The following is a 25,125-nucleotide window of genomic DNA, read 5'->3' on the forward strand; positions in this document are numbered from 1 at the left end:
ACTTTGAAAACAAATAGGAGGAAATATTTTTTTTTACTCAACAAATACTTAAGCTCTGTAACTCATTGCCAGAGGATATGGTAACAGCGGTTAGCGTATCTGGGTTTAAGAAAGGTGTTTAAAAAGGACACATTCCTGGAGGAAAAGTCTATAGTCTGCTATTGAGATAGACACAGGGATGCCACTGCTTGACCTGGGATTGGTAACATGGAATGTTGCTACTATTTGAGTTTCTGCCAGGTACTTGTGACCTGGATTAGCCACTGTTAGAAACAGGATACTGGGCAAGATGGACCATTGGTCTGACCTAGTATGGCTATTGTTATGTTCTTATGAAGAGCATGGGTTAAAAAAAAAAAAAGAACTGAAGGGAGGTGTGCTTAAAGAGTAAAGTGCTTGATCTGGTGACAAACGGGTATCAGCACTCATCGAACTGCATACAAATACATCTGCGCATATGCTGGAATGCTATTCTGTGCATAAATATTTGTATTTTATGCAAAAAAATAACAGTCCAGCATAACATAAGTGCTAATACAATTTTTGTGTACAAGATATAGTTACCACTAGTGTAGGCCCATGTGCATGTTTCCAGTGTGCTCTCCCACATTTAGCTCATATATTTTGCACTTTGCCTATCTGCATGCTATTTGCATACACTGTTGGGAAGGAACATTTTTCCATTACTCTTATATTAGGAAACTGTGCGCTGAACTTTAATTGTACGGCTGTAATGCAAGGTAACTAAATCAGAGCTGAAGCAACTAATCCATTCTGCAACTCAAATCTGAGGAGACCTCAAACATTTCATTATCACCCAAATCACCATTGTTTGGCCTGTACCCAGCCTCTGTTTCAACTTCAAATACCAATTTATTTTATTCACCAGCTTTCCCAAATAACTCTTCATCATAACCTGCTTTTCAACCTCAAATTTGGTGAACAAACCCCCAAGCCTCGTCTTTGGCTTTACATTTTACAACCTATAAATGCCTCTGGTTCAACCAATTACCATTTTGTTACTAAATATTTCCATGATCTAGGGAATGAATAGCTAAAACGCAACAGATGTAAAACCTTAAATTTTAACTACAAAAATAAAGGAGTCACATTTCAAATGTACTGCATGACTGACCTTGTACAGGATTTGTCGTCTGCATGGATGCATGAAGTCTGTTTTATAGATTTATTGCAGCCGCAATTTTCTTTTCCTATAGTGCCCCTTTTTATCTGGATCTAAAAGAGGAAAGAGTCATTCAGAATTTTTGAGTAAAAAGTTACATGAAACAATGTACAGATAAGCTTCTCTGAGGACAGCAGGACATATATTCTCATTAGATGGCAATATAAAACAGGGCTTTTGGTTTCAACCGCATACAAATCTGCAGCTGAAATTTGCCGCTTGGTTTTACCTGGAACCAAAGCTCAAACCTTTTTATTTATTTATTTATTTATAACATTTGTATCCCACATTTTCCCACCTATTTGCAGGCTCAATGTGGCTTACATAATTCTGTAAGTGGTGATTACCAGTTCCAGATAGGAGAAATACATAGTTGGGGTAAAGGGACAAATTAGGTTAGGTTACAAGAGGAAAGTTCATCCTATGATAAGAGCTAAACGTAATAAGTTAAACTTCATTCACTCCTTCCATGCCGAAAGGCCACCCTCCAAAGCCATTCCTCCCTCCCCACCCCCGTGTTGGCCCTACCACTGATGCCCTGTTGGTCTTGCAGCCTCTATGGAGCAGCAGTGATTTCCCAATAGCTCTGCAGTCAAAATGGCTGCTGAGACTGCCGAAAGAGGTTGCAGCAACCATTTTGAGATTGGTACCGGCAGAGGCAGGACTGGGGATTTCTCCTGCCCATGCCAGTTCCAATATCGAAACGGCTGCGGCAGTCTCACGGGACTGCCATGGGAGGTCACAGCAGCCATTTTGACTGAGGAACTGTTGGGGATAGGAGTGACTTGGGGATCATTACTGCCCCAAAAAGACCACTAGACTAACAGGGCTTCAACGGTAGGGCTTCAACTATGGCCCCCTTTCACATTCTATTTTTCGCCCTATCCCTCCCCAATCTCTTCCCCCTCCCTCCGCCGTCTACCACACGAACTCACTACCCATCCCCCCCGTCCTGCCCACTACTGCTATACCCTACCTACCCCTAACCCCCACCACCTCACCATCCCTACTGTCCTCCTCCTCCTTCCTAGCTCTCAACCTCCAATACCTCCTTCCTGCCATGAACCCTTCCCCATTCCTCCTCAGCGCATCCCGCCTTCGGCACCTTCGTCGCCCTACCTCCCCCACCCTTCTCCGCTCTCTCTTGCTCCTTCTCCTGCTATCCGCGGGAGACATCAATCCCAACCCAGGCCCACCACACATGTCCTCGTCCTATCTATGCAAACGTTCCCGCGATATCTCCAATCTCATCTCCATTCCCCTCCTCCCCCCCTTCCTCCCTCCCCTTCTCGTGTGCCCTGTGGAATGCCCACTCAATCTGCAACAAACTTACCTTCACCCATGATCTCTTCACCTCCCATTCCCTCCATCTGCTCGCCCCAACCGAAACCTGGATCACCCCCGACAACTCTGTCTCAGTCGCAGCCCTTTGCCACGGAGGCTACCTTTTCTCCCATTCGCCCCGCACAGCTAACCGCGGCAGTGGCATTGGCATACTACTTTCGCCCTCCTGCAGTTTTCAACTCCTCCTCCTACCACAGTCTCACTGCTGCTCATCCTTTGAAGTCCATTCCATTCGTCTATTCTACCCGCTGCCACTCCGTGTTGCAGTCATCTACTGTCCCCCTGATAAGTCCCTCCCTCCCTTCCTTCCTTCCTTACTGACTTCGATGCCTGGCTCTCCATTTTCCTCGAGCCCTCATCCCCATCCCTCATTCTTGGTGACTTCAACATACACACTGATAACCCATCTGACTCATACACTTCTCAATTCCTCACCCTAACCTCCTCCTTCAACCTCCAACTGAGCTCCACCACCCCTACTCACAAATCTGGTCACTGTCTTGATCTCGTCCTCTCTTCTACCTGCACGCCCTCTAATCTCTGCGTCTCTGCTCTTCCCATTTCTGACCATCACCTGATCACATTCACACTTCATCACCCTCCCCCTCAGTCCCGCCCAACCCTAACTACTACCTCCAGGAATCTCCAGGCAGTTGACCCCCCCAACTCATCCGCTAGTATCTCTGGCCTCCTCCCGTCCATCACGTCCTCCGAGTCCGTCGACAAGGCTGTCTCCAACTACAATGCCACTCTCTCCTCCGCCCTTGACACCCTTGCACCGTCTGTTTCCCGTCCCACTAGACGCACTAATCCCCAGCCCTGGCATAACCCTTGCACCTGTTACCTTCGCTCCTGCTCCCAATCGGCTGAACGCCTATGGAGGAAATCTCGCACCCATACTGACTTCATTCACTACAAATTCATGCTATCCTCCTTCCAGTCCTCCCTATTCCTCGCCAAACAGGACTACTACACTCACTTGACTAATTCCCTCAGCTCTAACCCTCATCGTCTCTTCGCCACCCTCAACTCCCTCCTCAAAGTGCCCTCCGCCCCCACCCCCCCCCTTCACTCTCTCCTCAATCACTGGCTGACTACTTCCGCGACAAGGTCCAGAAGATCAACCTCAAATTCACCACTAAACCTTCTCCTCCCCTTCATCCTATCTCCCACTCCCTCGACCAATCAACCCAGGCCGCCTCCTCCTCTTTTCCTGATATCACCGAAGAGGAAACCGCCCAACTTCTCTCCTCCTCGAAATGCACCACCTGTTCCTCAGACCCCATCCCCACCAACTTACTTACCACCATCTCTCCCACTATCACTCCTCCCATCTGTCATATCCTCAACCTCTCTCTCTCCACCGCAACTGTCCCTGACACCTTCAAGCATGCTGTTGTCACACCTCTCCTCAAAAAACCTTCACTTGACCCTAATTGTCCCTCCAACTACCGCCCCATCTCCCTCCTACCCTTCCTCTCCAAAATACTTGAACGCGCCGTTCACAGCCGTTGCATTGATTTTCTCGCCTCTCATACTATCCTCGATCCGCTTCAATCTGGCTTTCGCCCACTTCACTCGACAGAAACGGCATTATCCAAAGTCTGTAATGACCTGCTCCTCGCCAAATCCAAAGGTCATTACTCCATGCTCATTCTCCTCGACCTATCCGCCGCTTTTGACACTGTCAATCACAACTTACTTCTTGACACACTGTCCTCTTTTGGGTTCCAGGGCTCTGTTCTCTCCTGGTTCTCCTCTTATCTCTCCCATCGTACCTTCAGAGTACACTCTCATGGTTCTTCCTCCACCCCTATCCCGCTCTCTGTTGGAGTCCCTCAGGGTTCTGTCCTTGGATACCTTCTTTTCTCTATCTACACCTCTTCCCTGGGCTCCCTGATCTCGTCTCATGGCTTCCAGTATCATCTCTATGCTGACGACACCCAGCTTTATCTCTCCACACCTGACATCACTGCGGAAACCCAGGCCAAAGTATCGGCCTGCTTATCCGACATTGCTGCATGGATGTCCAACCGTCACCTGAAACTGAACATGGCCAAGACCGAACTTCTTGTCTTCCCACCCAAACCCACTTCCCCTCTACCTCCACTCTATTTTGGTTGATAACACCCTCATCGTCCCCGTCTCATCTGCCCGCAACCTCGGTGTCATCTTCGGCTCCTCCCTCTCCATCTCTGCGCATATCCAACAGATAGCCAAGACCTGTCGCTTCTTCCTCTATAACATTAGCAAAATCCGCCCTTTCCTCTCTGAGCACACCACCCGAACTCTCATCCACGCTCTCGTTACCTCTCGCCTTGACTACTGCAACCTACTCCTCACTGGTTTCCCACTTAGCCACCTATCCCCCCTTCAGTCCGTTCAGAACTCTGCTGCACGTCTTATCTTCCGCCTGAACCGATACACTCATATCACCCCTCTCCTCAAGTCACTTCATTGGCTTCCGATCAGGTACCGCATTCAATTCAAGCTTCTGCTACTAACCTACAAATGTACTCGATCTGCAGCCCCTCCTTACCTCTCAACCCTCATCTCCCCTTACGTTCCTACCCGTAACCTCCGCTCTCAAGACAAATCCCTCCTTTCAGTACCCTTCTCCACCACCGCCAACTCCAGGCTCCGCCCTTTCTGTCTCGCCTCACCCAACGCGTGGAACAAACTCCCCGAGGCCATACGCCAGGCCCCCTCCCTGCCCATCTTCAAATCTCTGCTCAAAGCCCACCTCTTCAACGTCGCCTTCGGTACCTAACCTCTACACCTCTACCCAGGAAATCTAGACTGCCCAACTTGACATTTCGTTCTTTAGATTGTAAGCTCCTTTGAGCAGGGACTGTCCTTCTTTGTTTATTTTGTACAGCGCTGCATAACCCTAGTAGCGCTCTAGAAATGTTTAGTAGTAGTAGTAGTAGTAGTTGTCTTTACCATACATGTATCTCACTCTACCATATCACCTTGATATTAATCGCAACTTGTATTTGTTCATACCGAAATCGGTTAATGCTGATTACGGTACCATGTAAGCCACATTGAGCCTGCAAAGAGGTGGGAAAATGTGGGATACAAATGCAACAAATAAAATAAATAAACAATCACATATTAAAACAGAAGTCATTCTTTTGGCGTCTTGATCATAAGCACTGGTTCCTGATGAAGCCTCAATAGGGGTGAAACGGTGGCCCCGTAGGACTTTGAAAGCTAAGTGCTGGCTTTTCTAATTTCTTAGAAAAGTTTATTTTGTTCTACAAATATAGTAAAAGACTAAAAGTTAAAAAACACAACAAACAAAGAAAACGGAGTTTTTGCCCGATGATAGAAACAAAAGAGTGGTTTGTAATACTGAACCATATTATTCTAAAGGCTACAGTCCTTTAGTTTCTGAGGGCTTTTCTCCTATAATAACATCTTTTCAGCAATTGTGAGCGATAGGGGACACATTGGTCTCTGTAGCATTGCAAGTTCATCAGAGCCAGTGGGTATGAGCTCAGCAAATGATGAGATTGTTAGGCCACAAGACCATGACTGTACACATCACCTGAATGGCATGACTCCATTTGAGACTGGCCAAGTGGTCTTAGGCTACAGGGAATCTAGTGGATGCCATATCTGTGATGCCTCTGTGATGCCTCTGTGAAGTCTCTGTCTTGGTGGATAATTTAATCTAATTTGATCATGGGACTTCCATTCCAAATTCCTCCACCCCACAAGACATTGATGACAGATGCATCTAGCCTGGCCTGGGGAGCTCATGAAGATGGGCTCCACACCTAAGGAGGTAGGTGCGGCCCCCCCCCCCCCCCCCCCCCCCCCCCCCCCGGAAGGCTCAACATCACATCCACCTCCTAGAACTTTGGGCCATTTGGAATGTTCTAAAGGCTTTCAGAGATTGGCTGATGCACCAAATTATTTTCATTCAAAGGTACAGTCAGGTTGTGATGTATTGTGTCAAAAAGCAGGGAGGCATGGGCTCATACTCCTGTGCTGGGAAGCAATCAGGGTGTGGCATTGAGCATCTAGCAGTGGTATTGTGCTCAGAGCCACTTACCTGGCAGGGAAGAACAACTGTATGGAGGACAGACTCAGCAGATAATGCAACTGGGAAAATGTGGGATACGAATGCAATAAATAAACCACACAAAATCTCTCTCAGCATGGGTGTAGTTTGAGAGAGCTTTTGAGAGTGGAACATGCCCTCAGTAGATCACTTTGCCACTCACCTCTACAGCAGAATCCCTCAGTTCTGTTCAGACTGGGATCACATGACAGACTAGCCTCAGATGCCTTTCTCCTTGATTGGGAGAACGGTCTCGTATGTGCCTATCTTCCCATACCTTTCATAGGGAAATCTTTCTCAAAACTCAAGTGGGACAGGGAATCATTATTCTAATCATGTTCCCTCTACTTAGACATCCAGGAGCCATGGAAGCTGTAGTGTTTTCTGACTCTTATTATTCAGAATGAGTTGTCCTTCATCCCAGTCTTCAATCCTTAGTCCTCACAACTAGGATGTTGGTTGAGAGGTTAAAAATTGATTCCCTCCAACTGAATAAGGGTGTCTCCTGTGTTTTGCTTGCTTCCAGGAAAGATTCCATTAAGAGATTTTATCCTGTCCTACACACAAACTGCTTTGAATACCTTCTACACCTTTCTGAGTCTGGCTTTAAGACCAGCTCTGTAAGGGTTCATCTCAATGTAATTGGCACTTACCATTACCATGTTGAAGAAGATAAGCTCATCTATGCTCAGCCTTTAGTTGTTTGATTCATAAAGGGTTTGCTACTATTTAAACCTCCCATCAAGCCCCTACATGGTAGCTCAACCTTTTTCGATACTCATCTGATGTAAGTTAATTTCAAGCTGCAGGGTACCTGTCATCTGAAGTATTTGACCCTGAAAGTTTTGTTTTTGGTGGTGGTAACTAGCCCTTTGGATAAGTGACCTCCAGGCCCTAGTAGCTGAGCCACCTTACACAAGATTTCATAATAACAGAGTAGTTCTCCATATGCATCCTAAGTTCCTTCCCAAGGTGGTATTGGAGTTCCATCTTAACCAGTCAGTTGGTCTGCCAACATTTTCCCCAAGGCCTCATGCCTTGGGACAGGCCTTCTTGTCTAGAGCAGACTAAAGCCCTTAGACAGTCCACCTAGTTTTTGTTTCTTTTGAACCCAATAGCATAGGGTCTGCCATTGGTTAGCAGATTTCATCTCCTTATGCCCAGGCTGGGGCTGAATTTGGAAGGCCATATTTTTGCTCATAATGTCAGAACCATGGCTGTTTCAGTAGACCACCTGAGATCAGCCCCCATAGAGGAGATTTGCAGAGCTGCGACGTGATCTTCTGCCCACACATTCACGTCTCATTATTGTCTTGAGCAAGAGTCCCAGTGCAGCAGCTGGTTTGGTCAGACAGTCCTTAAGCATTTGTTTGGGCTCTAGAATCAAACTCCTTCCTTCTAGACCTAATTTGTTTCTTTTCCAGGCTGTTCCAAATAAATAGGAAGACGAAAAGAAAAAAAACTGAAACATGTTGATCCTGCTATCTGCAGGCATAATCTATTTTATTTCCCCCTTTTTGTTTCAGACAGCTTGGTAACTAGGGATTCCCAGATGTATATGTGTGTTGTCTATCTTCTAATATAATAATTTGCTCCTCCAACATTCCAATGTGTCTCACTGGGATCGTAACCACCTGCTGACATCACTCCTCCAATGTTCTCCTCCAACGTTCCAAGGTGTGTCACTGGTATTGTAACCACCTGCTGACGTCACTCCTCTAACATTCTCCATCCCCCCTCCTGCCCAGTTCCATGGGGCCCTGGAACTGGGAGGGAGGGACAGAGGGAGGGGGGACCCTGGAAATGGGAGGGAGGGGGACACTGGAACTCGGAGGGGGGAGGGAGGGGGGCCTGGAACTCGGAGGGAGGTGGAGGGGGCAGGGGAGAGATGCTGCACATGGATGGATGGCGGGGGCAGGGCACAGAGGACGTTGCCTGCATATGGATGAATGCAGGGGAGAGAGCATAATGCAGGAGAGGGAGGGGACCCTGAAACTCGGAAAGAGGCAGGGTGGGGACGACCCTGGAACTCGGAGGGAGGGAGGGGGACGACCCTGGAACACGGAGGGAGGGAGGGGGACAACAACCCTGGAACTGGGAGGGAGGGGGGGCCCTGGCACACACTCTCTCTCTCTCTCTCTCACAGACACACTCGCACCCAGTCTCACTCTCTCTCTCTCTCACACACACTCACTCGCACATTCACTCTTTCTCTGTCACACACACACACACTCGCACATTCACTCTCTCTCACACAGTCACTCTCACACACGCTCTCTCAAACATACACACTCCGAGGAAAACCTTGCTAGCGCCTGTTTCATTTGTGTCAGAAACGGGCCTTTTTTACTAGTATGTATATATATGATTTCCTGCGTGTCCTTGGAAAAAGCAATGTTACTCACCCATAGCTCCATAGCAGGTATTCTCCGAGGACAGCAGGGCATATATTCTAACATCTCCTCCTCCCCTACGAGATGTATTCTATCAGCTTGTATAGTCGACTTCCCTGGTTCCGCACTGTTGTTGCTTAAGGCGCATCCATGTGCAATTGATGGTCCCAATGGCTTCGAGAAAAGAATGCTGGGAAGTGTCTCTGTTGAGTATTTTGTTGGATGACATCACCCAAATATAAGAATTAAGAGACTGACTGAATTTTGGTTTCTGCTTTCGTGCTGAAACCAGCTCGAAATCCGGATTTGACCATGCTTGGTTTTGGTCAAACATTCAAGTGCATTTTATGTTGAAACCTAAACTCCCCGCGCTTACCCTCTGACCGCTCTCTGCCATCCTCTCACCACCTGTTGGCCCTCCCCATGTCTACCTTCAAAGCAACCGAATCTGCAGCTGAAACTTGCTGCTTGGTTTTAGCTGGAACCAAGCTGGTGCAGATGGACTGGAAGCTGGATCAGGCGGGCTGGAGCAAGCTGGTGCAGATGGACTGGATCGAACAGGGGAAGCTGGATCAGGCTGACTGGAGCAAGCAGGTTTAGGCGGGCTGGAGCAGCAGGAGCAGATGGCTGGAGAGCTGGATCAGGCGGGCTGGGACGGCAGGAGCGGGTGGGCTGGAGAAGCTGGATCAGGCGGACAGGAACAAGCTGGATTAGGCGGGCTGGAACAGCAGAAGCAGGTGGCTGGAATAAGCAGGAAGAGCTGGATCCAACGAGGGCTGGAGCAGATGGACGGGACGAGCAGGAAGAGCTGGATCCGACGGAGGCTGGAGCAGATGGACTAGCTGGAAGAGCTGGATCCGACGGAGGCTGGAGCAGATGGACTGAGATGAGCAGGGGGAGCTGGATCAGGCGGGCTGGAGCAGGCTGGATTAGGCGGGCTGGAACGGCTGGAGAAGCTGGAACGAGCAGGGGGAAGCTGGATTAGGCGGGCTGGAACAGCTGGAGCAGGTGGCTGGGACAAGCAGGAAGAAGCTGGATCCGACGGACTGGAACAGGGTGGTGCAGATGGACTTGGATGAGCAGGGGGAAGCTGGGTCAGATGGAGTGGAACAAGCTGGACGAGCTGGATCAGGTGGGCTGGACCAAGCTAGAGCAAGCAGGAAAAAGCTGGATCTGACGGACTGGAACAGGGTGGTGGAGATGGACTGGAGCGAGCAAGACGCTGGAGCAGGCGGACAGGAACAAGCAGGAAGAAGCTGGAACGTGCGGAGTGGATGGAACAAGAGGTAGGAAACTGGGTCAGGTGTCATGCAGCAAGCTGAGCAGATGGTTCGGATTCAGCAGATGGTCCGGATTCCGCAGATGGATCAGGGCAGGCAGGGAAAAGCTGGGTCAGCAAAGTGGAGTGAGCTGGAGTAGGCAGATGGAGCGGAAGGAACAGAGCAGGCAGGCAGATGGCCACTGCAGACGCTGGATCGGCGGGCTGGAACGGGCTGGAACGGGTGGACTCTCCCGTCGGCGCTGCGACTTCCTTTCCAGATGGTCGATCCTTTAGGCGACTCGGTCTCGTGGTCAGCACTGCAGTACGCGCCCAGGCCGTTCCGGCCGGGGAGTGCGGCGGCAGTGCACAGGACCACGGTCGACCAGCGCGGCAGACTACGGCCCGCCCGACCCCTCTGCGCAGGAAGCCCGAGCACTCCGGGCTCCCCCGGACTGCACGGGCCGAGGCAGAGAGACCGCGGGAGCCCTGAGTGGCCGGGCGATAGGGGGGGCAGGCCGCAGCCACGCGGCAGGCAGGTCACAGTCGACCCGGACCGTCCAGCCGCACCAGAGACCAACGACGCAGGTCGCCACCTCCGATCCTCCGAACACTCCACGATGTTCTTCCTTCCTGTCTTCTCACGGAACGGCCAGACGGATCGGCAAGACGGCTCGGGCGAGCTTCCTACCTGGCGGCCATCTTGAAGCTACTCATTGGAGCTGCGATCCCGGCCGGAGGGGAAGCTGTCTCAGCGACGGCCCACCTGGAACGCTACCAGAGCTCACGCCGCAACCCCGAGGATAGCGATGGGTTCACAAGACCTGTCGGAGAGGAGGTTGTGGTTCGGCGAATCGCTAGCTCAGCTTCTTGTACGGCGGTTCGTGGTTGCGAGGTTAGCTGGGCTGCCTGGAGGCCACAAGTTCGGCTGGCCCGCTTGGTGGTCGCCAATCCCTGGCTGGTAAACGCCAGGCCTCGTAGCGGATCTCTTCTTAGACCTCCTGGGTTCCGGTAAGGTCGGCACTACCTCCCGTGATCTGTTCTAGCTATTTAAAGCTGACTTTGTTGTTAGTTGTCGGCCGTGGGTTACGGAGCTCCTTGACTCCGTGAACCTTAGGTAGCGGCCATCTTAAAAAAGCGACAACTGGGGAGAACTCAGAGAGGGGAAGGAAGAGTTAGGATATGTCCGTTACGATCTCTGGTTAAGTTGTGTCGCAGATGTCCAGGTTTTTTATGTTGAGTCGGTGGGGTATGCCCTTCTGAACAGTTCTGTTTTTAGTGCTTTCCAGAAATTCATGTGGTCGAGTGTGGTTTTTACTACTTTTGGTAGTGCGTTCCACATTTGTGCACTCAGGTAGGAAAAGCTGGAAGCATAGGTGAATTTCTATTTGAGTCCTTTGCTGCTTGGGTAATGGAGGTTTAGGTATGACCGTGCTGATTTTATGGTGTTTCTGGGTGGTAGGTCGGTGAGGTCTGTCATGTATCCCGGTGCCTCTCCGTAGATTATTTTGTGAACTGTCGTGCAGATTTTGAATGCGATACGTTCCTTAATTGGAAGCCAATGCAGTTTTTCTCGGAGTGGTTTGGCGCTGTCAAAACATGTTTTTCCATATATAAGCCGTGCTGCTGTTTTGGGCGGTTTGAAGTTTCTTTATGATTTGTTCTTTGCATCCCGCATAGATTCCGTTACAATAGTCTGCGTGGCTTAGTACCATTGATTGTACGAGGTTGCAAAATATTTTCCTTGGGAAGAATGGTTTCACATGTTTTAGTTTCCACATGTCCAGGATGGGTATGTCCAGGATGGGCCGAAATTCCCCTTTCTTCCTGGGGACCAGGAAATAATTGGAATAAAATCCCTTCCCTTTTTCCCCTGGTGGTATGGGTTCAACCGCCCAAGCCTGTAAAAGGGAAGAGAGTTCCTGAGAGATTAATCGGATAGCTCTAGGCAATTTGAAGAGATTTTCTGCCAATGAAGGGTGTAGCCTGCACAGACTATTTTGAGAACCCACTGGTCTGACGTTATAAGGGACCACCTTGCTTAGAAAAAATTCAGCCTCTCTCCTACTGGTAGGCCATCTGGAATGAAGCCAGTCAAAAGCCCGTCCCTTGCTCTGACTAGGGAGCCAGCTGGTACTTCTGAGCTCTCTGCTGCTACTATCAGAGATGGGAACTTTGAGCTTCAAGAAAGCTTACCCTAATGACCCAACTTAACTTTTTAAGCCCACCCCCATGATTCCTGCCCCGACAATTATTATACATTTGACCATGTCTCACAATCTCCTTATGCTCATTCCTCAATCTCTTCCTCTCCATCCTTCCTACTCCTTACCCCTCCCAATCTCTTCTCCTTTTGCTCATCCTATCTTTGTTTACCTCTCCATGCTCAATTTACATATCCTCAAAACCCCACTACTACTATGTTTACTACAACTTGTAACATTCTCCTTCAAGACTTTGTAATTCTATTTACTATGTAAGCCGCATTGAACCTGCTATGTGTGGGAAAGTGCGGGGTACACATGTAATAATAATAATAATAATGGATTAGAAGGAGAAATGTACCTACACTTGTGCAAGTAGTAGGCCCTCCATTGCCCTCTAGCTGAGAACCTCATGGACAACGAGGCCACGACAGTAACTTGAGTGTATCAGTTCATTCCTTTATAAGGCTGTTTTCCCAGCTTGGGAGGTCCATCTGCTTCTCCTTAACTGCTGGTTTTAGGTCCAAGGCAAACAGCCAGCTGTGCATCCAGATACCCATGATGGAGATCGTGGATGCCATGTCAAAAGCATCATAGGTTGCCCAAGCCAAGTGCTTTCTACACTCCTTCTATTTAGCTCTGTAGCCTTCTCAGGTGGTAGAATGTCTGATAATTTTGCCACGCTGTGCACCAAGTTCCGCAAGTACATGCTCATGACCTGATAAGAGTACATAAGTATATAAGTAATGCCATACTGGGAAAAGACCAAAGGCCATCAAGCCCAGCATCCTGTCCCCGACAGTGGCCAATCCAGGTCAAGGGCACTTGGCAGCTTCCCAAACGTACAAAATATTCTATACATGTTATTCCCGAAATAGTGGATTTTTCCAAGTCCATTTAGTAGCGGTCTATGGACTTGTCCTTTAGGAAACCATCCAAACCCTTTTTAAACTCTGCCAAGCTAACCGCCTTCACCACATTCTCCGGCAACCAATTCCAGAGTTTAATTACACGTTGGGTAAAGAAAACTTTTCTCCTATTTGTTTTAAATGTACTACACTGTAGTTTCATCGCATGCCCCCTAGTCCTACTATTTTTAAAAAGCGTGGACACTTCACATCCACCTGTTCTACTCCACTCATTATTTTATATACCTCTATCATGTCTCCCCTCAGCCGTCTCTTCTCCAAGCTGAAAAGCCCTAGCCTCCTTAGGCTTTCTTCATAGGGAAGTCGGCCCATCCCCACTATCATTTTTGTTGCCCTTCGCTGCACCTTTTCCAATTCCATTGTATCTTTCTTGAGATGCGGCGACCAGAATTGGACACAATACTCAAGGTGCGGTCGCACCATGGAACAATACAACGGCATTATAACATCCTCACACCTGTTTTCTATACTTTCCTAATAATACCCAATACTCTATTTGCTTTCCTAGCCGCAGCAGCACACTGAGCAGAAGGTTTCAGTGTATTATCAACGACGACACCCAGATCCCTTTCTTGGTCCTTAACTCCTAACGCGGAACCTTGCATGACATAGCTATAATTTGGGTTCTTTTTTCCCACATGCATCACCTTACACTTGCTCACATTAAACGTCAACTGCCATTTAGCCACCCACAGTCTCGTAAGGTCCTTCTGTAATTTTTCACAATCCTCTCGCGAATTAACGACTTTGAATAACTTTGTGTCATCAGCAAATTTAATTACCTCGCTAGTTACTCCCATCTCTAAATCATTTATATGTGGGAGGGCAGCATAACATTCTGAAAAACCTTCCTCCCAAAAGAGTCCAATGTTCAAGCCTCCCTCCCTCCCTGGGGGAACAAAAAGCGAGTCTTGGAGCTCTTAGCTCTTCTGAGAGGAGATTCAGCAACCATGAAGAGCTGTGGTAGCTGGAGCTTCTAGAATCCGGAAGCCTTCTGAACTCTATACATAGAATTGGCCTTCTTGTGAATGGGTGCACAGGAAGAGGGTCCCCCACTGCTTCATCTGTACTATCCCAAGGATGCTGTGCAGGCACTATCACAGCGTCCTTTGGTGGAGCTTCAACGTCAAGGATGACCAACATCTCATCTCAGCTCATCCTCGATTTTCAACTGAAACTGGATGAACTTAGCAAGCTCCTGGACAAAATCAGTAAAGAAGAATTCCTCAAAGGAAAATCTTTCCCTTTCATGAGGCAGAGTAAGGTCTGATGGGATGCCATGGGACCCTTCCCCCAAGCTGACCTCTGAACCAGACTCATAGAAGTAATGTTGAGAAGAAACATGAGTCTGGTCTGACTCAGTCCACTGGCCTCGTGGCCAGGTTCTGTGCAGGAGCACTGAGGAATCTTCCACCCCTAATGCACTGAATGACACCGTCTCCATTTGTGTCAACTCAGACATTCTTCGAGGCATTAGCATCGATGCACAGTGAACGAACTTTGCACAGGCCTCAAGATGTGTTCAGGCTCCACTGGGGCATACATTGATGCCCTCAATGCTTTGGAATCACATCAGGTGAGGAGGAGCCTTGACTTCTCCTGGATCATGGCTCAGATCAGCACCTCAAGATCTGGCATCGGTAAAGGCTGGAGCCCAGTTAGGTCACCTCCTCCACAGGCATCATGGTGGAATTTGAGGCCTGGTCCCAACTCCATGGAGGCTGATACATCTGCTCGGGTACCCTGGATAAAAAGATACCCTCTCGGCGCAGACTTTTCTCCGGTATCGATGATGTCAATGCCCCAGTGTTCTCAACATCATCCTCTAATAAGTACTAATGCTGACACTTCATTGCCCCCACCCAATGCAAGATACTGGTGCCTCTTGTCAAGAAAATCATCAAAAATCCTTACATGTCCTTTGTCCAGGATTGGAGGATATCCGATGCTCATGAGTCCTATTAACACTCAATGTCAAGGCAGGGGGAGACAACCTCAATGTTGATGCATCCTGGGTGTCCAATGCATCTCCAGGAGCCACAGGGAACAATGCCTCCTAGGTCAAGGTCAGTGGACCAGTCTTGTCAGTGCCAAAAGTAATTTTGCATGGCTGTTCTTGACTTTTAATGCTTCTTGATGAAAGCTGTGAACACTGTTTACGCAAAAAGGATTATGGTTGGGTTCCAGACATGACAGGTCTTGTCACACCTAGAACACTTCTTAAAACCACTGGGAGTTTTCTGGGACATTGGAGGAAAAACAGCCAAAGCAAAACCAAACGTTTCAATTTTGACCAAAAGGGGAAACTACCTGACCAGATGCTTAAGGCCTTAAGAGCGACAGGGAGCCAAGGAAAAAGAAGTAAACTTAGAAAAATGCCAAAAACTCTTAAGAAAACTAAGGGGAAGAAAAGGGACCTGGTATCACACAAAGGAGAAACAACAAAACAGGGGAACTCGGGGAACTTGAGAGAATACACCAAAATGGCTTGAGGGACAGCCGACAGAAGCATCCTTTCTGCTCCATGGGAAAAAAAAAATAGAGTGCCCTGGTCTTGTGCAGCAGTGGCAGGTGGGAAGGCATCAGCATGCATGGTCGATGGTCCTGAAGGCTTTGAGAAAAGAATGGACAGCTTCCCCACTAAGGGCTCTGTCAGACGATGTCACCTGGATGTGAGTATAGTATGTCCTGCTTGTCCTTGAAGGCTTAAACTTATCTGTTAATTTCCTTTCCTTGAGTCTTGACAGACCAGTCCAAACAAGTGGGCTGTGTATCCCATCAACTCAGAGCTGCCTCCAATCCCATTATATATGATGAATGTTGCTTTCAGCTCCTCAGTATCCTGTTATCAAAGCTAAGACAACTGAAGCCAATTGCTATGTTTTGGGTTTCCTTCAAAGCCAAACCTGATGTAGTCAAATACTTCACTTCATGGCCATTAACTCAGGAATGAGATAATACCATACACCAAGGTCAGCTTGCCTTCAGCATGAGAAAGGGAAAGGGGATGGGACTTGATATACCACCTTTCTGTGGTAACAATCAAAGCAGTTTACATATTATATACAGGTACTTATTTTGTACCTGACTACAACATACTCAATGTTAGTTTTCTGAATTTGTCAGGCTGAGTGCCTATGCTTGCCATGGCTTTTCTGAGGGGGTTCTAGACTGATTTGGCAGGACTGAAGGAAAGGCAATTAACACATATTTAAATTTCATCTTCCTTGTCATTCTTCCCAGACTAGTCCAAATGAGTGGGATGTACCCAGACTATATGAAAGCTCTCGGAACTCCTACGTCAAAGGTTTATATATGGGTTAGAGACTCTACCACAGTATAACCAGTGTATTACAGCACGTGATCATACCAGATTTGTAGAATAACCTATGGTGTTAGCAGAATGTACAGTGGCCTGTGCTAAAAGAGTATTGTCCAGACATACCTCTCTGAAAGACAGACTGTGACCCTGATCAAAACCATCTAGATGGCAACCTGGTTGATGCAAGCAAAAGTAATGTCGGCAGCCTTAGATAAGGATCCTTGGTTAGGCTGACACAGTCTGTTTGGAGCCACAGAATTTAGGGAAAACTTCCAAAGTAGCTCAAAAAGACATTCTTATGGTATGTGTAGCCACAACAAAAGAGCACAGACTAATTGATGATACTAAGTCATCAAGGACATTACTGATATCAACATATCAATAAAAGTGCACTTGCTGTGCCAAGAAGATACATCAGACTTATAAGAACATATCATAATTCTAGAGTGTCAGAACTCCAGCAACAGCTGAAGGTCAAGAACAAGAACAGCTATAGTGATGCAACCACCTGTTGTTCCATTAATCCTTGTGAAGGAGGATTCCACCGCTTAACCAGGTCATACAAGTTCATGGTCATCTGATCACCTTAAAGTAGTCTACCACTTGTGCTACCACTCAAGTTATTTATCCATTTAGTGCACTTGTTCCCTAGTTTACATAGGTAAAACTATGAGGGTCTTAAAAACAAGGATTTTGGAACATGAAAGCAGGTTCAAATGCAAAGATCCTGCTGTCCCTTTAGTAGACCATTGGTTAGCAGCAGGACATACGTTTGAAGACTTATGTTTTGTGGCCCTGGAGTGAGTACAACAAATCACCTCGAGGGGGGGTGATATAAATGCTAGATTGTGTATGAAGGAACACCGGTGGATCCATTTTTTAAATACAATCACACCGCAGAGTTTGAATCGTACTACAGATATTTGAGAATTTGAAATCCCTTCATATTTGAGTTGTCCTATCTCTTGGTTTTTTATACACACACGTATATATATATATATATATATATATATATATATATATATATATATATATATATATATATATATATATAAACACAAAGTAAAGGTGCAAATGTCATCAAGCAGCACGTAGGACTTTTTAAATGTGGTTCAGCAGTTGGTCCCGCTCCTCTGAGCCAGTCACTTGAGTTGGCAAGTCTGCCACAACTACTATATGTGAGAAGCTTTTTGTGTTATTCCTGTGATGTTAAGATATATTTTGCTTGGTTTTTTTTTCTTCTTTTTAATGTACTTTTTGGTTTGCTTTGCAATTGATGCAACGTACTACAGTCCCTGGAAGCAGGTTGTTTGACCGAAACGCTGTCTTCAATATGTGTATCAGAGTCGGGCAGTAGAGTTTTTCTATCAGCATTGACTCTGCAGATCCAGAATAAGTAATCATCAATTACTAGTATCATTATTCTTGTTCAGAGCTTTTTGTGGCATTTGATGTTTTGAAAATGCTATATTTTCTTTTTTAAATTAGTGTGTAATGCACGTTAATATTTGATTATGCTTTTTCAATAAAGTAGTAATGTCACTTTTATGGAGGTTTTGGTTCTGGTTGGCAAGTGACTGATGTCATGCAGTAGGCTCAAGGGTTTGAAATAGCTGAGTGCTATAAGAGACCTAATAGCCTGGCCACTGACTTGTATATGATGCTTCCTTTTTATCCATATCATAGTATTTTTTGTTCCCTTTCAATATATGATTATTTTTTAGTAGCATTAGTATGTTAATCATATTCAAGTTTTCACTTTTTTTTGCCTCTAGACTAGAAATAGCAGGATTCAACACTTTTATGTATGCAGATGATGTCATTATATATATCCATTTTAATAAAGAAATTCATGAAATTACAAATAAATTCAAAACAAGTCGAAATCTTTTAGAATCCTGGGCTTCAGATTTTAGATTAAAATTGAACTGGGAGAAAACTAAATTCTTAGTAGTGACAAATCATTCTGCATACAACTACTTCAAAATTGGGCAAACAACTTACCCAATTGAAAACACAATAAAAATTCTAGGAATAATTTTAGATTGCCACTTAACATGGATACCCCAAATCTTTTCAGTTGTATTCAAATCCTTTAAAACTCTTTGGAAATTATAACACATTATATTCCACTTCCCAACCTCGACCCTCAGACTCCTGATTCAACCCCTAGTGTTAATACAGCTGGAGTACCACAATGCTACCTATGCCAGCTGCAAACAACAGTTAACTAGGAAACTTCAAACTGTTCAAAATACAGCAGCCCACCTCATCTACAACATAACACACTATAATAGTGCTACTCCCTTACTAATTAAACTACACTGGTTACCTATAAAAGATAGGGTCTATTTCAAGATCTGTGCTTTTATTCACCAAATAATCTACGGGATGGCCCCTAACTACATGCAGGAACTTATAGAACTTCCTCTGCATAACGCAATCCTCGATTCTATAGACTATCTTACACTACAATTTCCCAACTGTAGAAAGATTGTTTCTAAATCTGTTCTATCAACGGACTTTTCCTATCTAGGCACAAAATTGAACAGGAAGAAAAAATTCTTAGTAGTGACAAACCCTTTTGACCATGCTGCATACAACTACTTCAAAATTGGGCAAACAACTTACCCAACTGAGAACACATTAAAAATTCTAGGAATAATTTTAGATTACCACTTAACATTGAAACCCCAAATATCTTCCGTTGTATCCAAATCCTTTAAAAATCTTTGGAAATTATAACGCATTAGGTCCTACTTCCCATCCTCGACCCTCAGACTCCTGATTCAATCCCTGGTGTTAATAGAGCTGGACTACCGCAATGCTACCTATGCCGGCTGCAAACATTTAACTACGAAACGTCATACTATCCAAAACACAGCAGCCCGCCTCATCTACAACATAACACTCCATAGTAGCGCTACTCCTTTACTAATTAGACTTCACTGGTTACCTATAAAAGCTAGAGTCTATTTCAAGATCTGTGTTTTTATTCACCAAATAATTTACATGATGGCCCCTAACTACATGCAGGAACTTATAGAACTTCCTCTGCACAATGCAATCCTTGATTCTAGAGACTATCTTACATTACACTTCTCCAACTGTAGAAAGATTGTTTATAAATCTGTTCTATCAATGGACTTTTCCTATCTGGGCACAAAATGGAGGCATTTACTAGCCCAAAAAATTAAACATCAATCTACAGTTCTGAAAATTTTTTGAAATCACATCTCAACAAATTCTTATCAATAGAATAATTCTCTACTTTAACTTCCTTTATATCAGTTATAAGTGATGTTTACCCTAAATTTAACTTGTGTTTTACTTACTTGAATATATTATTTTATCAATTTAACTGTGGTCTTACAATTCATACTTCAACTCTATGTTATCCATATAACATAAGCCTATAATGTACTGTTGCATTATCTCATCTTTTACTGTAATAATTGATGTACTCTACATTCAGTATTTCTCTTATACTTCTTGTTCACCTTCTAATGTTTATCATCAACTAATTATTGTGAGCTACTTTGAACTCAACACTCCTTGGAATGATGTGGGATATAAATGCCATTCATACAAACATACATAAATAAGAGATGTGCAAGAATGAATTGTGACTAAATCAGTGTTAAGAGTTACTACCGGTAGTTCATGTGAGGTAATAAAATTAGCATCAACTCATGACAGGAATGGTGTGCAATCTTTGGATCATATCAAGGCTTGTATCATTCTGCATGTGTTAACACATATAATAGCGGGGTTAGCCTTTGTCTCTAAAGCACTTATTTAAAAGGTGGGAGGATCACATGATGGAGTGAGCAGCGTGGACATGGGTCTGCAGTGCTCCGGAGGCTCCATGCTTCGTTGTATAACCAGGCACTTTTATGCTTTTTTTTTTTTTTTTTTACCTCGATGCCCCAAGTAACTTGAGGTTGCCTTTATGGACAGCTTTTGTTCTCCAAAGGCACCAGAAAAGAACAGGTGCAGATGTGTGGTGAAGACAAAATGGCGGATATGGCGGGGCCTGCACCACAAGAGTTTTCCCCGGCGCAACTCACACAACTTACCTCTGCAGTGGTACAAGCTTTGGAACCCAGGTGGGAGAAATTATTTGATCTGATTCAAGGTTTTGGATTGCGTTTTGAGGCACTCACTCAGAGAATGGGGGAGACAGAAAACGTGCCAGACCTCGAGGAATCCGATACCACGAAGGGGTCAGAGACTGATGCATTTAAAACTCAGCTGAAAGAACATGCTGCAAAACTTGATGACCTAAAAAATAAGTCATGACGAAATAACATACCTTTCTAAGCACTATCTTCTACGCATCCTAGAACAATGGCTTGCGCCTCCTACTTACCCTCAGGGTGAGAGAGAGATTCCTTGAGGTTTGAGCGGACCCATCATTTGGGCTGCCTTAGACCTGAACATCAAAGACCTCTGGTGGTCACAGCAAAGCTCCTAAACTACATGCATAAGGTGGCTGTCTTAAAACATTACAGAGTTCTGCTTTTCCAGGACTATTCATTCGCCTTTGCAGGAAGTGGTTTACGCCCTTGTGCTCTGCATTGCATAAGAGGTTTTGTTTTCTCTTCTTTATTCAGCTACTTCAAACGTTTTCACAGATGGCCAGTGGAAACTCACGGATACAGTGCAGGAAGCACAGAACTTTAACACCTTACCAGCTGAAGGCCAGACCTCCTGAATTGGATTATGTTGTGTTTGTGAGTTCCATTATACTTCTACTACTCTGGCATAGAGGACCATAACTGCATGAAGTGCTATGCCTGGTTGAAAATTGTGTTTGCATTTTTTAGGGCTCCCTCTTTGTAAGTGGGGAGCCTCCCTGCCGTCATAGTGCTCTCGAGTCCCCCCTTCAACATGGTTGGGGCTGTTCAAGGGGTTTGGGAGGGTGAGTGGGGGGTGTGATTTTAGGTGTAAGAGGGTGAGGGGGGGGGCTGGTTGGAGTATTATGTACTCTGCTGTGTGGGTTGGATAACTTGGTTTTTTTTTTTCTTTTTTTAGTAATTATGTTCCCCCATTATTTTTTGGATACTCTTGGGTGAGGCTGGGCACCTGGGAGCCTTTAGTATGTGTATTTTCATTTGATTGGATGGATCCATACTTCCAGTTTAGTGAGTAGTATCCCTAGAGGGATACTGCATCTTCTTTCCTGGAATGTGAAGGGTATTTACATCGCCTATGAAACGCACAAAGATTCAAGGTGCTAGATCCATCTCTAGATCGATCAACAGGATGCCTGTCAGGGACTGGGGATACCCAGGAGGTATTGGCAAAGTTTTGCTTGTCTTTAGAATAGGTGGATGCTCGGAGTGTCCTTCATCTGGAAGAAAAAGATTACACACATACCTCCAGGGTGCACCACTCCCTTTTCCAGGTTTATTTTTATGCGTAATTCTTTTTTTCCACTAAGTCTCTTCTGCAGCCAATGACCCTGAGGAGATCTCAGATCATGCGATGATCTGGATTGATTTAGACCTGGACCCATATTTACATCAGTGTGCCAGATGGCGGTTTCCAGCCTATCTTTTTTTTTTCTTCTCACGATTTTTCTACTTTTGTTGTCAACAATCAGCAGAATGTAAAAGACCCAGCATTATTCTGGCACACAATTGCAGCTTTTATGTGTGCAAGAAATAAGTACATTGCAAAAGGCAAAATGGACCTAGAACATAAACTGAGGGCTGACAAACGTAAATGTATTGTGTGCCCCACAGCTGAAGCTTTTCAAACATTAGCTACTACGTGCACTGCTTTAAATGTTCTTATTCATAAGCATACCTCTCAAATGACTTTATATCGCAAATTTAAAATTTTCAAATATGGCAATAAATCTTGGCACCTGCTGGCTAACTTGACAAAGGCCTGGCATGGTTATCGATCTATTCCTTCCATTCAGGGCGATGGGAACCGCAAAAAATCTATGTGGAAGTTAGGCAATCGCCTAAGTAATACCAAATTACTTGTTTTTGACCTGCATAGATATACATATATATCCTAGCTTGTAATGTTATTACTCCAGTAACCTAATTTAACTGGTGCCCAGGCAGCTGCCTAGGCATGGCATTGTAGTACGATATATTACATTATTTTAGCTAATATTAGTAAACTGCATTCTGAGCTAAGTCAGAGTAAAGTCAAATTCCTCACATTCCTTCCCATCTGATAAAGAGAGACACTTCAGCCAGAAATCAGTTCTCCCCTGATAAATACAAGACTATCTACACTTCTTCCTTTTCGTTCATCAGCCCGCGAACCTGGCATGCTTTGCCAAGGCTCCTGAAAGAAACATCGGATCATACAACATTTAAAAAATTACTAAAAACTTATTTGTTTAGTAAAGCCTACCCCAAAGTCAACAATGCTGCTTAACCCCCTTTTTCCCCCGTTTTGTTAGTTTACCCACATTTCACCCTCTGTCAGCTTCCCTTTTGCTGCTCCTCTATTCCCATCCGTATTCTCTTATTTTAGCCACTCTGTACTTAAATTTGTAACCTTTGTATACTGGACCAAATTTATCCTGTTGTATTATGTAATTTTCCAGTAACTTTGTTAGCCACATTGAGCCCGCATAAGCTGGGAAAATGTGGGATACAAGTGAACCAAATATAAATAAATAAGAAGCCTCAGCCAGAAACCAGTTCTTTCTTACATGGTCAGGGATTTCCCTATTGGCTGATAGCCAGCCTGGGGTGGTCAGGGCTGAGGTATATCCTTAAGTGCCTTTGTCTATTTTGGCACCCCTTTTCTCTTTGCTCATTTTCTCCTCTCCACCTTCTCTCCTTGACTCTCTGCCTTTTCACCTCCTTTGTTGGGACTTCTGGCCTTCTTTCATGCTAAGGAAGCTCTACAGCTAGGCAGGGCTCCAAAGATAGACAGGAAGAATTTTGGATACTGTTTCTATGTTCCTAGTTTCTGGCTTCTGACTTGTATGCTATATTCCTGAAACCTGCTCACCTTAATCCTGTGAGATACATCGAACTACAGTATGCAAATAAAAAGATAAGTTATTTTAACTATATTAAATGTCTGAGTGTTATCTGCACATGTCTCTAGGAAACTTAAAGAACTGCATCAGCGGTGGTAAGATAGTATTGGTATAGACTGCAAGCAGTAACATAGTAAATGACGGCAGATAAAGACCTGTGCGGTCCATCCAGTCTGCCCAACAAGATAAACTCATTTACATGGTATGTGATACTTTATACCCAAATTTGATTTACCCTTGCCTTTCTTAGGGCACAGACCGTAGAAGCCTGCCCAGTACTGTTCTTGTACTAAGTTCTGAAGCTAATGTCGAAGCCCCTTATAATTCCTCCAGCCCATCCCTATCTATTCAGCCACGATCAGGGCATAGACCATAGAAGTCTGCCCAGCTCCCGTTTTGTTTCCCAATTACCGGCGTCGCCACCCAATCTCCGCTAATATTCCACAGAACCATTCCTTCTAATCAGGATTCCTTTGTGTTTATCCATTACTGTTTTCATCTCCACCACCTCCCGCGGGACAGCATTCCACATATCCATCACCCTTCTCCATGAAAAAATACTTCCTGATATTACTCCTGAGTCTGCCCCCCTTCAACCTCAATTCATGTCCTCTAGTTCTACCGCCTTCCTGTCTCTGAAAAAGGTTCATTTGTGGATTAATACCTTTCAAATATTTGAACGTCTGTATCATGTCACCCATTTCTCCTTTCCTCCAAAGTATACATGTTCAGGTCAGGTCTTCTCGTACGGTTTGCAACACAAATCCCATACCATTTTTGTGGCTTTTCTTTGCACCGCCTCCAGTCTTTTTACATCTTTAGCAAGAAGCGGCCTCCAAAACTGAACACAATACTCCAAGTGGGGCCTCACCAACGACTTGTAGAGGGGCATCAACACCTCCTTTCTTCTGCTGGTTATGCCCCTCTCTATGCAACCTAGCATCCTCCTGGCCACGGTCGTCGCCCTGTCGCATTGTTTCTTCACCATTAGATCCTCACACACCAACACCCGGAGGTCTCTCTCGAGTCGAGCTTACTAATCTCTTCCCTCCTATTTGGTATCTCTCTTTTGGGTTTCTGCACCCCAAGTGCATCACTCTACACTTCTTGGAATTAAATTTTAACTTCTACAAAATATAGAAAACCTCTTTTATACTAAATAGTGACAAAAATGTGTGAAACAAATCTAAATAAATGTATGAAAAAGTGTTTTTAAAAAGTTTATTTGTGTGCTCAGATTATTTATTTAGATTTTGCTCACACCTTTTTCAGTAGTAGCTCAAGGTGAGTTACATTCAGGTACTCTGGATATTTCTCTGTCCCAGGAGGACTCACAATCTAAGTTTGTACCTGAGGCAATGGAGGGTTAAGTGGCTTGCCCAAGATCACAAGGAGCAGC

At 45.4% G+C, this 25,125-nt stretch overlaps 1 protein-coding gene across 1 annotated transcript in view; it reads right to left on the reverse strand.

The window, feature by feature from the left end:
- Positions 1-25,125, reverse strand: part of SCAF11 (SR-related CTD associated factor 11) — a 580,274-nt gene that overhangs the window by 386,263 nt on the left and 168,886 nt on the right. The window contains exon 5 of the mRNA XM_030217091.1: positions 1,136-1,236. The gene's annotated coding sequence lies outside the window, so the exon portion shown is untranslated. The remainder of the gene's footprint in view (positions 1-1,135; positions 1,237-25,125) is intronic.

This window comes from Microcaecilia unicolor, chromosome 10, assembly GCF_901765095.1.
Source record: "Microcaecilia unicolor chromosome 10, aMicUni1.1, whole genome shotgun sequence".
NCBI lineage: Eukaryota > Metazoa > Chordata > Amphibia > Gymnophiona > Siphonopidae > Microcaecilia > Microcaecilia unicolor.